The sequence below is a fragment of the Lagopus muta genome, chromosome 3 (genome assembly GCF_023343835.1).
Source record: "Lagopus muta isolate bLagMut1 chromosome 3, bLagMut1 primary, whole genome shotgun sequence".
NCBI lineage: Eukaryota > Metazoa > Chordata > Aves > Galliformes > Phasianidae > Lagopus > Lagopus muta.
Genome location: NC_064435.1, coordinates 74,711,252 through 74,723,537, shown reverse-complemented (window position 1 = coordinate 74,723,537; position 12,286 = coordinate 74,711,252). Strand labels below are relative to the sequence as shown.

The following is a 12,286-nucleotide window of genomic DNA, read 5'->3' as shown; positions in this document are numbered from 1 at the left end:
ATAGCTGCAAATACCTGAGTTTTAATTTGGCATTTTTATGTGAATAGATCAAAACCATGATGCTTAGCATACCGTACCTGCACAGTATGTACTGATAGATCTGTAGGATACAAGAAAACAAAGCAGATTGGCTGGTGCAGAGTTCAGAATTCTGCGAAAGACTTTTAAGCTTCATATGCACGTTTTGTTTTATCTCTTTCTAGTAATGTCACTTTCATCATGTGCTAGAGGTTTTTCAAGGTTAAATAGTTATTTAACTTTCGAAAAATCATCTCACAGAGAACGAGTGACATATTTCATTAAAATTTCATAAAATGTTTGGAATGGCGTTGTGCTTGCAATAAATGTCACTGAAGTTCACTGCAATTCTTCTGGAACAAAGTTGATGCAGTCATTAACAGGAAAACCCAGCAACAGCTTGTACAGCTTTAGAAGTATGCCTGTCTAGACAGCAGATGAATGAAGAATTTCATTCTGCATTGGCCTTGAGCAAACTCTATACGAAATAGCAAGTGCTCATATAAGCCAAGACTGCAGTGACAAGACAGCAGAGCTTAGCATCCTCATTCTAGATTACCTTTTATGCAATCATGATTTATTCACAAGCTGCAAATGAGCATACATCTTGTGTGTTGTGTACTCTGCAATAATACAGTATGCCTCATGGAAACCCGATAATAATAATAATATAAAGTGGATGCATGGAAAGAAATATCCTTACACAGGAATAGAAATAGTACTTTTCTGTCACTCATTGTGCCATTGCTGGCAGGAAAAATAAATTTCAGGATAGAGCCATAAATCTGAGCTCCAGTACACTCAGCAACATTTGTGGTCAAGCCGCAGGCTGACAAGAACTGTGACAGGGCTCTCCTCTGATGTACTCCTCATACTCGCTCACCCAGTGTACACCAAAAGGCTCAGCCCTTTGCAGAGAGGTCTTTCTCTTCTTCTAGGGACATTTAGTCATCTAAAGATACTTGAAACATGGTGAGAAAAGGGAGAGGCAAACTGCCACCATCCTGTGCTGCCCAACAGTCACTGAGAGCCGCACACAGAAGTCAGCCAAGGACTTTACCAGGGCAGGGGAGATCTTTGTCTAAAATTCCCTCTGCTTTTCCTTCACTGCTATTCTATTAGATAATCAAGCTTGAAATCAATTGAAAATATTAATTAATTAATTTAATTAATTTAATTAATTTAATTAATTTAAATAATTAATTGAAAATATATAAAAATAAAGCTTAACCCATAGTAAAATAATTCATATAAACCATGTTACTTCACATCTGTTGCAAGCTGAGAGCAGAACATACAATGAATGTGAATGATAGCTGAGCTTATGTTCAGTAATTTGTTATCAGTTCCTAGAAAGCTAGGACACAGATCATATGAAGTTACGTAGACTAAAAGCTTAAAAGTTTTTTCTAACTGATTCCTAGTATAATAGAAACAATATAAGATTATAAATACATTGACATTTGTGAGCTGAACTGTATTCAAAACAATTTTAAAGAAAAATTCTGCTTAAGGGTTATCACGAATGAGAGAAGGATATAGAGGATCTTGGGAGCATCAGAATATAGGGATGAGCCTCGGGAATCAGACAAGGATGATGTGAGCTATGTATTCCATAATTCTGGAGTGGACTTGATAGAAGGCTCTAGGGAAAGGAGTGACAGATAGCAGTTTGAACAGCTGTTGTCACTGTGTGCCAGCATAACCTCAATGGAGAGGGAAAACTGTACTGAACAGATAATATGCAGCCAGCACTTGACCTGGACAGGTTCCCTTAAGTCAGTGTGCACAGACTTTGGTGCCATGCCAAGCACCAGTGCAAATAACCTATGAGGTTAAGCAAATAAGAGTGATTATAAGGAGCTCAGAGCAACAGCTATCTCACTAGCCAGTCTCTGACACTCGGATCTAGAAGATTAAAGATTGAATAGCAACAGGCATCAGCTTTAGGTGCAAGCTTAATACAAAGCATGCATGTATTCAATACTGCTGAAGCAACCTTACAGACTGAATACAATGTCAGGAAAAAGTCTTTTAAAACTATAAAATAATGTACACCTACTTGAGTTTGAATTCATTGTCCATTTATATAGCTAATATCAGAACTTTGAAAATTACACATGTCCTGAAAACTCAAATAGGGGAGAGCATACAGGGATGAACCAGGTGGAGCTGCAACTTTCCAGATTTTATCTGAGGGCTAGGTGGCTGGTTTCTTCCTGCATCCCAGCAGTGACTTAAGCTGCTGAATGCCAACAGTTCTTCAGTTAAATCTCATGTGAAAAATCCTCTGATCTTCAGCCACATTTGCTATGTCAAACTCTGTATTCTAGCCTTTCTTTCAAACTTCCTTTATCTCATTTGTTGGAAACTGGATGAGTAAGTAATGGCTGGTCAGCCAGTAACTGCTTCCTAAAGTTTCTTTTTTTTTTTTTTTTTTTTTTTCTGTACATTTGTTGAATTCATAGAGAATTCGTTGAGAACAGACACAGAGAAAATATTTTAGGGAATCATATTGGCAAATGGGAAAACAAACCGTATGTGAGGTCTCTTTATTAGTAGAATAAATAAAAATTCAAGCAAATACATGATTACAGCCCTGATATGATAAAAATTGATAAATTGTTAAGATATGACAGTACAAAAAAGAATCATTTTTTCTTTTATTCTTCTCTCCAGACTAGAAAATTTTAATTATTCTCAGTGTATTTCCTGGATGGAAATTCAGGATACTGGTTTTGGTTAACTTATCATGTCCATTTGAATTCATATCAAACTGTGACTAAGTACTTTTTTATTTACCTTTATGAATATTTCCTTTTTTTTTTTTTTTTTTTTTTTTTTTTTTTGGTAAGGAAAGCATATTGCTGTTCCAAAATCTCAACATAATGATGCTTTTTTAATGTAAAGCACAGAGGCAGGTAGTTTCTATACCACAGATAAATCTACCTATAATTCTTTTTCTGAAGTCATAAAAGATCCTCAGACACCTTAAAGCCAATTGGCTTTTCTTCTCTCTTCAGACCCTTCTTCTCTTGCTGTTTTTAACAAACTTCCTAATTTTTTTTATTTTATTTTTTCAATCTGGCAGGTAAAATGTGAATGGAAGCTCCCAGTCTCAATCCTCCCTGAGCTTTCTCTATTCCCAGCCACCACAGAAAAGCAGAGAGAAGCTGGAAGTCTGCCTGGAAGAGGAAGAGGAGGAACTGAGAGTGAGGGCACTCAGGCTGCAACAACTTGCCAGAAAAAATGCTTGCCAATTTCCCTTTCTCCCTGCAGTGAGAAAATTAGTTGGATAAAAGCCTTTCAGGTAACCAACAGCTAGATTTTTTCCCCTTTTTTGTGTACCCAGTTTCATATTTTTCTAGAAATCCCTCCTTTCCCTCCCCTCTTCTCACTAATTTTTAAAAATTATCTTTATGCTAATTTGCCAAAATATCTACAAAAAGCATGGATGGAGAAACAGATGGAGGAATAGTGTTGGAGACAAGATGGAAGGCTGAATAGCTTTGTATGGTTAATTGGTTGGTTAATAACTCGTATCACTTTATGATATTACACAGTAGCTTCATCATACTGAGAGAATGGTGGAGATGGTCAGATGAGATGCAGCACTGAGTTTCAGTGGCCTTGTGGAAAAGAAAAATTGCTGAGGAGTAAAAAAAGTGCTTAGAAGGACAGCCATATAATGTAACATTTAGATTCCTTGTTCCAATGTGACTAATTTTTTTCAATTGCATAAAAAGGTTCAGTTGGATTTTTATTTGCAGGGAATTAATATAGTCTTGTAAATGCAAATAATGTCTTTGAAAAGTAACAGTGTGCAAGAAGAAAAACAGAAGGTATTCAGCAGCTGAATGCCTAAATGGTGTGGAGGAAGGCACTCCATTTTATTATCTGCAATTAGTTTGTTAAATGTATAGACTGTAGTAGTACTCTACTGTGGTTTCTGTCAAAGCAAGGCCCTCAAGATATTTTGAGTAAATGTTTATAGTTCTCCATAAACTCGGAATGTGTAGTGTGGTTGTAGATACCAAGTTGTTTGCAGCAAGACAACACTTTAAGTTCATACTCTATGAAGAAGGAGAGTAATGATTGAATTACTTCAGTAGAGGTATACAGAACTGAGTATCTTCCATGGTTTGCTAACTTCCATTACTGATTGTAAAAGGTGAATCTGAACAATGACATTGCATCTTTTTTTTTATTATTCTATTTCAAAAGTATTGTTACTCTTTTGATATTTTTCTTAAACCCTCCACTCCCCCTGCCTCCACTGGAATCATGATTCTGGGAAACTTTCAGGTTTTCAAATTGTTTATTTTCTGGGAAAATACTGCTAGTTTATACTGCTAGTTTTTAAACTACTTCTGTGCCCCAAAGTTACCTACAAAACTGTGGAAGCCCAGCCTGGCTGTGCTTGCTGAATTGTTGGCTCTTGCTGAAGCCTGGTCTGAACAGTGCTGGTCAGTAATCTGCAGGCATACCAGCTGCTACAGCAAGCTTGCAGGTGATTCACCGCATGCTTTTTATGTTTCCTGTGAAAAATGTTATGTTTCTAACTTGAACTACATAGTAAACAAGGTATAAACCTCATAGGGTAAAGAAACTTGCTGAAGGAATGTCAGGAGCAGTGCAAGCCAGTGGGGCCATGACTTCTGCTCTTTCTTCCTCAGCGATGTGCAGGCAAGGTGACAAGGTGGATACTGAGTGGTCAGGGAGGACTGGGGTAAAACCCAGGGCCAGGGGGAAAGGGGAGATTGTTTCTGTTAGCACTGGACTCAAGTTATGTTGGCAGGTGCCAAAGAAGGTATCTGCAGAAGGAAGCTGATGAAGTCATGATGTTTCTCTGCCTCACACTTGACGCTTCAGTTTTGGCTGTGTACTGCATTTAGTCATGCACCCAACAGTCATTGGTGTGACTGAGGACCCTGTTGCAGCTTTGGAAATCTACACAGTGGTGGTGTGATTAAAAATTGTGTAAAAACTGTAAGGTAAATTTCTGCATGTTTGCTGTTTTTTAACCTCCGTTATAGGCTAAAACTGATATAGACCTGTGAGATACTGTCACAGAAGAGGATTATTTTTGGTGTTAGAGTTCTGAAATAGTTATCTATACCTGAGTATATTACATAAAATAATGTGCTTAATAGGCTTATTGTTACGGCAGAAGCTCACCTGAATGTAAAAGTTGTACTAGTGTATGCCAGTCAAAGATCTTGACAAAGATATGTGGAAATATGTAAGAACAAACTTTATTCCTTAGGTCATTTCATGAGTTTTTTGTTTATTACTGTTTTTTGTTTATTTTTATTTTTTTCCTTTGACATGGTATTTCTGTTTCTTGCTTGGACAACTGAGATTATTTAAGAACAGCCCATTAGGAGGGATAATTAAAGAATAACAGTGTTGAAATATGAGCATAATGTTAATCTTTCTCCCAGTCTTATCAGGTAGTAATATTTTGAAATCTCAAAACAGCAGTTATCCACAACTGTACAGTTCATCAGTCAGCCAGTAAGTAAGCATGGGAATAGCTGTGTGGTTGTCTCAGGGATTGCCTTGTGAGTGGTCAATGCTAGCCGAATAGATGGATTGAAATGTGTTCTTAGAGTATCATAAGTCCATGAGATTCTTCATTTTTGGCATCTGAAAAACAAAAGACAGTTGTTTATTAGCAGATTGGTGAAGCAGTTGCAAACTTGTCATTTCTGAAAAGTTGCAAAGCCCCTCATAAAGATGTGAGTGGAATTAAATAGCTGTGTATTTAGGAAGAAGTTTATTTTACTTCCATACTAAGAGTAATGGTGCCTGTGAATCAATATGTCTGTCCTAGGGTGTAAGAAGCAGACCAGGATGATTATAGCATGCAGAGAATATCCACTCACACCTTAACCAGTCTGCCTATGTCTCAGAGGCCTGAGCCTCCCAAGGGGATCATATACCAGGAACAAGGGCTTGATTACAATAGTGCTGTGAAAGAGTCCTGGGAATGTGCTTGAATTACAGTAGCAAATTCTTTCAATGAAATGGAAATTTTAAATGAGGCCATTGCCAAGCTATCTGATATATAATTTAATTTATCATTGTTGTATGATTGTTTAGAAAACAAAGATATACCTGTATATTTCTTCCCTGTGTAAACTTACTACTCTTTTGTTTCACTTAGAAATTCACCTGATTTGGGAGCTGTACCAATAAATCTGTAGTATTGGTGGATACCTATTCATAAAATGTGGAGATTTTGCTATAAGTTCTGGGAGAAAGTCAATGTTGCAAAGTGAAGTGTAAAATTATTCCTGTCTCAATGTTATTTTTGAGTCATATATCTCTGCCTTTTATGAACAGCAGGCATATTTGGAAGAATTATGTCTGAGTCATAAATCCCTATTTGCCTGGGACATGACTAATAGGTGTCTTTAAGACAGTGAGATGATATTACTGTCTTAGCTTGCAGTTTTTTAAAAACTTCAGAAGCACATAGAACAGATGAAGTTTAAACAGCACAATGACATTAATCTGTGGTCTGTCAGAAAATTGTTACCTCCCTCCTTTTCTGGGCCATTGGTTCCAGCCACCAGATAATGTAATTTGTGCAAGTCCACCAATTTTTTTTTTCAGTATTTAGCAAGCAGAGTTGGCGTGGTTGCTTTCCAAACCCACAGGTTGTTGTGATCTGTGGGAGAAAAGGAGTGTTCAAGTCACAAGGGAGGAGGGAGGAGATGGGAGTTCAGGCATTCCCTCGCACTGCCTCAGCTGAGACTGCAACTGAGGAAAACAGAAGTCTAATTAAATGAATAATGCTGCAAGATCTTTCCACTGGTGTGCCAGTAGGGCTTCTCTGCTCTCTATAGGCAGTCACTAACCCCTCATGAGTTGAATAGTTATAAGTTTTACGTGCAATAAAAAAAATAATCATAAGGAGGTTTTGTTGTCCACATTGTCTTACGGAAAACAGAGAGAATTTTAAGAACATGTCTAAAATATTAATGTATAATATTAATGAATATCTATGCTAGTCTAAAAGCTACCAAGCATTGCTTATGAAGAGATCTTGAATTTTACAGAAAAGTTTATTATTATTATACTGATAAGAACACCACCATCTCTACATTCCCTTACTAACTGCCTACTTGTCGTTATTGTTATTATTATCCATTTGTTCATATGTTGTAGCTAAGACTCTTCACCCTGGCACAGCATTGTGAATAGCCATTAAAAGCATATGCTCTACAAAGCTGAAGGGTTTTTTGTTTGTGTTTCTTTGTATAGATACACAGCGCATGGCATGGTACATTACTAAATGTTATATTTACCAAGAATGAAGAATAAATACTTGGAGTTTCTTGAACAGCCCCAATTGTTCTTTATCTTGACAGTGCAATCTGAAAATGCAGTAAGCTTCAGAAGCTTATTTGTGAAATTTTGATGGAGTTCACCTCTGTGTTTGTTTTTCAATGTTTCTGCTCTATCATTCATTCCTTAAATCCTATGGCATTGTATTTACTCAGCCATTAGGTGGTCAATAATCTTAGAAGAAAATAACGGTGAGGAATAATGAATGAGAAATAATATAAAATGCATAACTTACATGGAAAACAATAAGAAATTATGTAGAGATTCACAAGCCCTTCAGCAGCCACTGCCATTTATTATAAGTAAAATGTTAAGTGTCGAAGTATTTAGAAACAAATAACACGCCTTGCTACTATTGTAGAGTTAACTGATAAGATATATTTGCTAAAGCATCAACAAATTGGAGTCTGTGCTGTTCAATCAGCTCTAATTAATTCTAGATGTTCCTCAGGGGGGACCCAGTTCAAATGAGCTGATTATTCACAGTGATGAGAGTTGGATGTTTAAAATCATATCCTTCTCTTACAGCCTTCAGGAATATGAAAGCAATTGCTTGGACATCAAATAAGGAAGTGAACTGTGTATTCAAATATGACATAAAAGAGATCTTCTGCTTCTGGCAGAAAATTAATCAGAGGCTTTGTGTATTTTAAACTGTTTTTCCTTTTTTTTTTTCTTTTTTTTTTTTTTTTTTTTTTAGCTAGAAGCAGATATTGCAAGATAATACTGTAGCACTCTGAAACATAGAAAGTGACATGTATGTAAAACTGTCTGACACTGACTGCATTTCAGATTTGACACATTAGCATCTACCTCCGGATGAAACTAGCTGGAGGTTATGTAGTTTAGTATCAGTTAGGAATTTATATTCTTTACATTAAAGGCTGACTTTGTGAGCTTTGGGCTCTGCATGGAGAAGGAATGTCGTCTTGAAATACCAAAAAGTATGCATTTAAAGACAAACAGCTGAAATGATAGCAGCTGTTACCCCCAGGCTTATTAAGCTGAGCACTAAAAAGGATTATTTTATTCCTGTACTGTGGAGACTTGCTTTCTGATGTAAACTAACATACCACATTTCTTCTTAAGCATTAATAATTGTCGGCAGCATTCCATAAATGAGAGACTGTGCTAATACATCTGCCAAAACGTGAAGGCTGTAAGTAGTGACACTTCATGCAAAAGGTCAACAAATATATAAAATACTTTTAAGTTTAGTTTTTTGTAAACTTTTTTAATGAAAGAACATGAAGAATAACACTTGCAGGATAACCGCAATGAAAGGAGTGAATTACTTCTTTTGTCTCAAAATAAACGAAATCGAATTCCTCTGTTCCATGTTAAGTACATTTTACCAAATTCGGAATGTACTACTTTGAAGAATGGAATGAAATATGTACTTGATGTTCTTGAAGTGTGGATTTGCAGCTCTAGAGTCCTTGCTCCATCTTATATCCTTATTGAATGAATGGTTTCATCAAATATTCATTGCAATTTCCTAGGATGTATAACTTCAGCATAATTTCAGAGTGTTTTTCTGTATAAGTGATTCTCTGTATTTTGTAATCATTCTGAGCTATTAATAGAATAATATATGTTCGTGAAGAATCCTCTAGATTGTGTTTTTGAGATTTTCATACAGTGAATGGTCTATTGCTATTTTATGCACTTGTTGTCAGTAGTAGGATTTGACTAAGATGGGGACATAGAACTATTCAATGCTTGACATACATCTTTTTTGAAGAGATAGTTTTGTATTTTAATAGAAATTTAACTCCTGAAGTGAGTTCAAATGTTCCTTTATGCTACTTTTAATCAAAGATATTTGAATATAAATACCTTTAAAATCAATTTTATTTTTTTTTTTATTCTTAAAAAGATCAAATTTCAGAAAACAAATACCTCTGATCTCATCTCTGAAAACAAATCACACTCTATTTACCAAAGAGCTGTCAGATTATAGCCGAGTTACAAACAAACCGGGTTGCTGAGTGCCTAGATCACAAAGCTCACTACCAAGATACCAGACAGCTGAAATCCACATTTAGGAAGTTTGTTATTTCTATTGTATGTATAACCACAAGGAAAAAAAAAAAAAAAAAAAAAGAATTTTCAAAAAAGGAAATTAAAAATACAAGCCTGCAGGTACTTAACCTGCAGACATTTTCTGGATTTCTAATAGCAATGGTCTTCAAGAGTGATATAAAGCAACCTAATAAAAATTCAGAGGATGCTTCTTTAAAGTTTAAAATATGAAATCATAACATTGAGGAAAAGGGGACGAATATTTAAATATGAATTTTTGAGATTAAGTGGAGACAGTAAACAGCTTTGCAGAGAATTTAGAGCTTTTTGTTGTTGTTTTTGTTTTTGATGTGATATATACACCATTGTCTCAGTGTCTGGAAAGGGAGAGAAAAAAAGGGTAAAAGCTCAACATAAGTTAAAATATGGCTGTGTATATACTCCAGATTAGGTGAAAGGTTGTAATATTTGTGAATATGGTAGTTGTCTATTGGCAATATATGTGCAATACGCTTTTTTTGACAACAGTTCATGTAGGGTCAATCTGCTATAAAAGGTACAAAGTTTTCAGACTTATGTCATCAATCATCTTAGAATTACAAAGTCATGGAACATCCTGACATGGAAAGGACCCAGGTGATCACTGAGTAACTTCTGGTTCCACACGTGGTCATCAAAAATTCAGACCATATGTCTGAGAGCACTGTCCAAATGCTCCTTGAACTCCAGCACTTGGTGCCATGCCCACCACCCTTGGCAGCCTGTTCCCAACTGCCCTCTGGTGAAGAGCCTTTCCCTAACTCTCACCCTGATCCTCCCCTGACATGGCTCCATACCATTCCTTGAAGCCCTGCTACTGCCACTAGAGAGCAGGACTCACTGCTGCCCTTCCTCTCCCCTTGTCAGGAGCTGCAGGCTGCCATGAGGCATCTCATCAGCAGGGGAGCTCTAGGCTGAACAAAACCAGGTGGCTCAGATGCTTCTCATACATATTGCCCTAGACCTTTCAGCACCTTTATAACCCTCCTTTGGATGCTTTCTCCTAGTTTTATTTCTTTCTTATATTGTGGTGCCCAAACTTGCATGCAGTACTGGAGGTGAGACTGCACAGCACACAGTCCCTCCCCTTGCCCAGCTGGCAGCACTGGGCGTGATGCACCCCAGGGTACAGTTGGCCAGGGCACACCGTTGCCTTGTGTTTAATTTTTTGTCAACCAGACCACTGAATCCCTTTCTGCAGGAGCTACTTTCCTTTCAACTAACTTTCCTTCATCAAATAAATGAGTAAACTTGGCATAAAAGGAGATTAAGTTTGTTAAATGGGACTTACCTCTTGTGAATCTGTTTTGTCTGTGACCAATGCGTATTCTCTCTCAGGGATTTTTCAGTAACTCTTAGAATAATCTCAATAATTTTGCCAGAGACTTAAGTGAGACTGACAGTCTTGTAATTACCAATTCTTCATTCTTAAAACTTGGAACAATGTTTGCCAACATCCAGTCAAGTAGGCTGTGATCTTCAGTTTTTCATGTCTGTTGAAAAATAATCGTGAAGTCTCATGATGATATCAGACAGCCCTTTTAGTACACTGAGATGAATCCCATCAGGCCACATTGACTTAGATGCATCCAGCTGGAGCAGCCAATCCCACATAAGTTTGGGATTGGCTGGGAGTTTATTGATATTCAGTCATGGTCCTCCAACTAAGGCTTCCAGGGGCTTTAAAGCCCATTTACACCATTGAAAACAGACGAAAAGAAAGCATTAAATGTCTCTGCTTTTACATTCCTATTTACCAAATAGCAGACCAGTCTTGATCTATTTCTGGTCCTCTGTTTTCTGTTAACATATTTTAATAAGTCCTTTTTGTCATTCCCCACAGTACTGGCTGGCTTTTAATTGTGCTTTGGATACATGAATTTTCTCCCTGCTATGGTGAACAGCATCTCTGCAGCCCTTCTCTCTCACCCAACCTCACTTCCTGTGGCCATACCCTTTATTTTCCAACCTAAGATCTAGAGAAAGATCCCTGCTCAGTCAAGTGGATCTTTTCCAGCCTACTTAGCAAGCAATTTTGGAATTGCTTGCTATAACACTCTTAAGAGCTGGCTACATGGCTGATTAGGAGCCTGAAGCATCTCCTTTATGAGGAAAGGTGGAGAGATGTGGGATTCTTCAGCCTGGAGAAGACTGAGGTGAGATCTCATCACTGTTTATAAATATTTAAAGTGCAGGAGTCAAGTGGATGAGGCAAGACTCTTTTCAGTGGTATGAAGTGATAGAACAAGGGGCAAAGGGCAAAAGCTGCAAATACAGGAAGTTCCATATGAACACAAGGAAGATCTTTTTTACTGTGAGAGTGACAAAGCACTGGAACAGGTTGCCCAGGGAGGTTGTAGAGTCTCCTTCTCTGGAGACATTCATTATCAGTCTGGATGCCTACCTGTGTGACCTACCATAGTGAACTTGCTTTAGCAGGGGGTTGGACTCGATGATCTCTTGGGGCCCCTTCCTGCCCCTATAATTCTGTGATTCTATGAGAATTAAAAAGTGCCTGGCACTGATGAACATCAGTTTCTTCAAAAGTAGTTTCCCAGGAGACTTCACTGATTACTCCACTGGGCAGCCTGAAGTGCTCTACTCATATCCAGTGCTGAAGTTTTGGTGGCATTTTTCCTTCTGTCACCAAAGATTTTAAACTCGACTACCTTATGGTCACTATGGGAAGACAGACTCCAATTTCTACATCACACACAAGACCTTCTCTCGTCACAAGCAACAGATCTAGGAAACAAACCTTGCCTAGTCACCTCCCTTAGTACCTATACCAGAAAGTTACCAACTTTGTAAGGGCACAGCCATATAGTGGTAATGTAAAAAGCAGGAG

At 37.4% G+C, this 12,286-nt stretch overlaps 1 protein-coding gene across 1 annotated transcript in view; it reads left to right on the top strand.

Moving 5' to 3' along the window:
• Positions 1-3,156: 3,156 nt before the first annotated feature.
• CDH12 (cadherin 12) overlaps positions 3,157-12,286 on the top strand; it is a 511,787-nt gene continuing 502,657 nt past the window's right edge. Inside the window, exon 1 of the mRNA XM_048939406.1 lies at positions 3,157-3,328. The gene's annotated coding sequence lies outside the window, so the exon portion shown is untranslated. The remainder of the gene's footprint in view (positions 3,329-12,286) is intronic.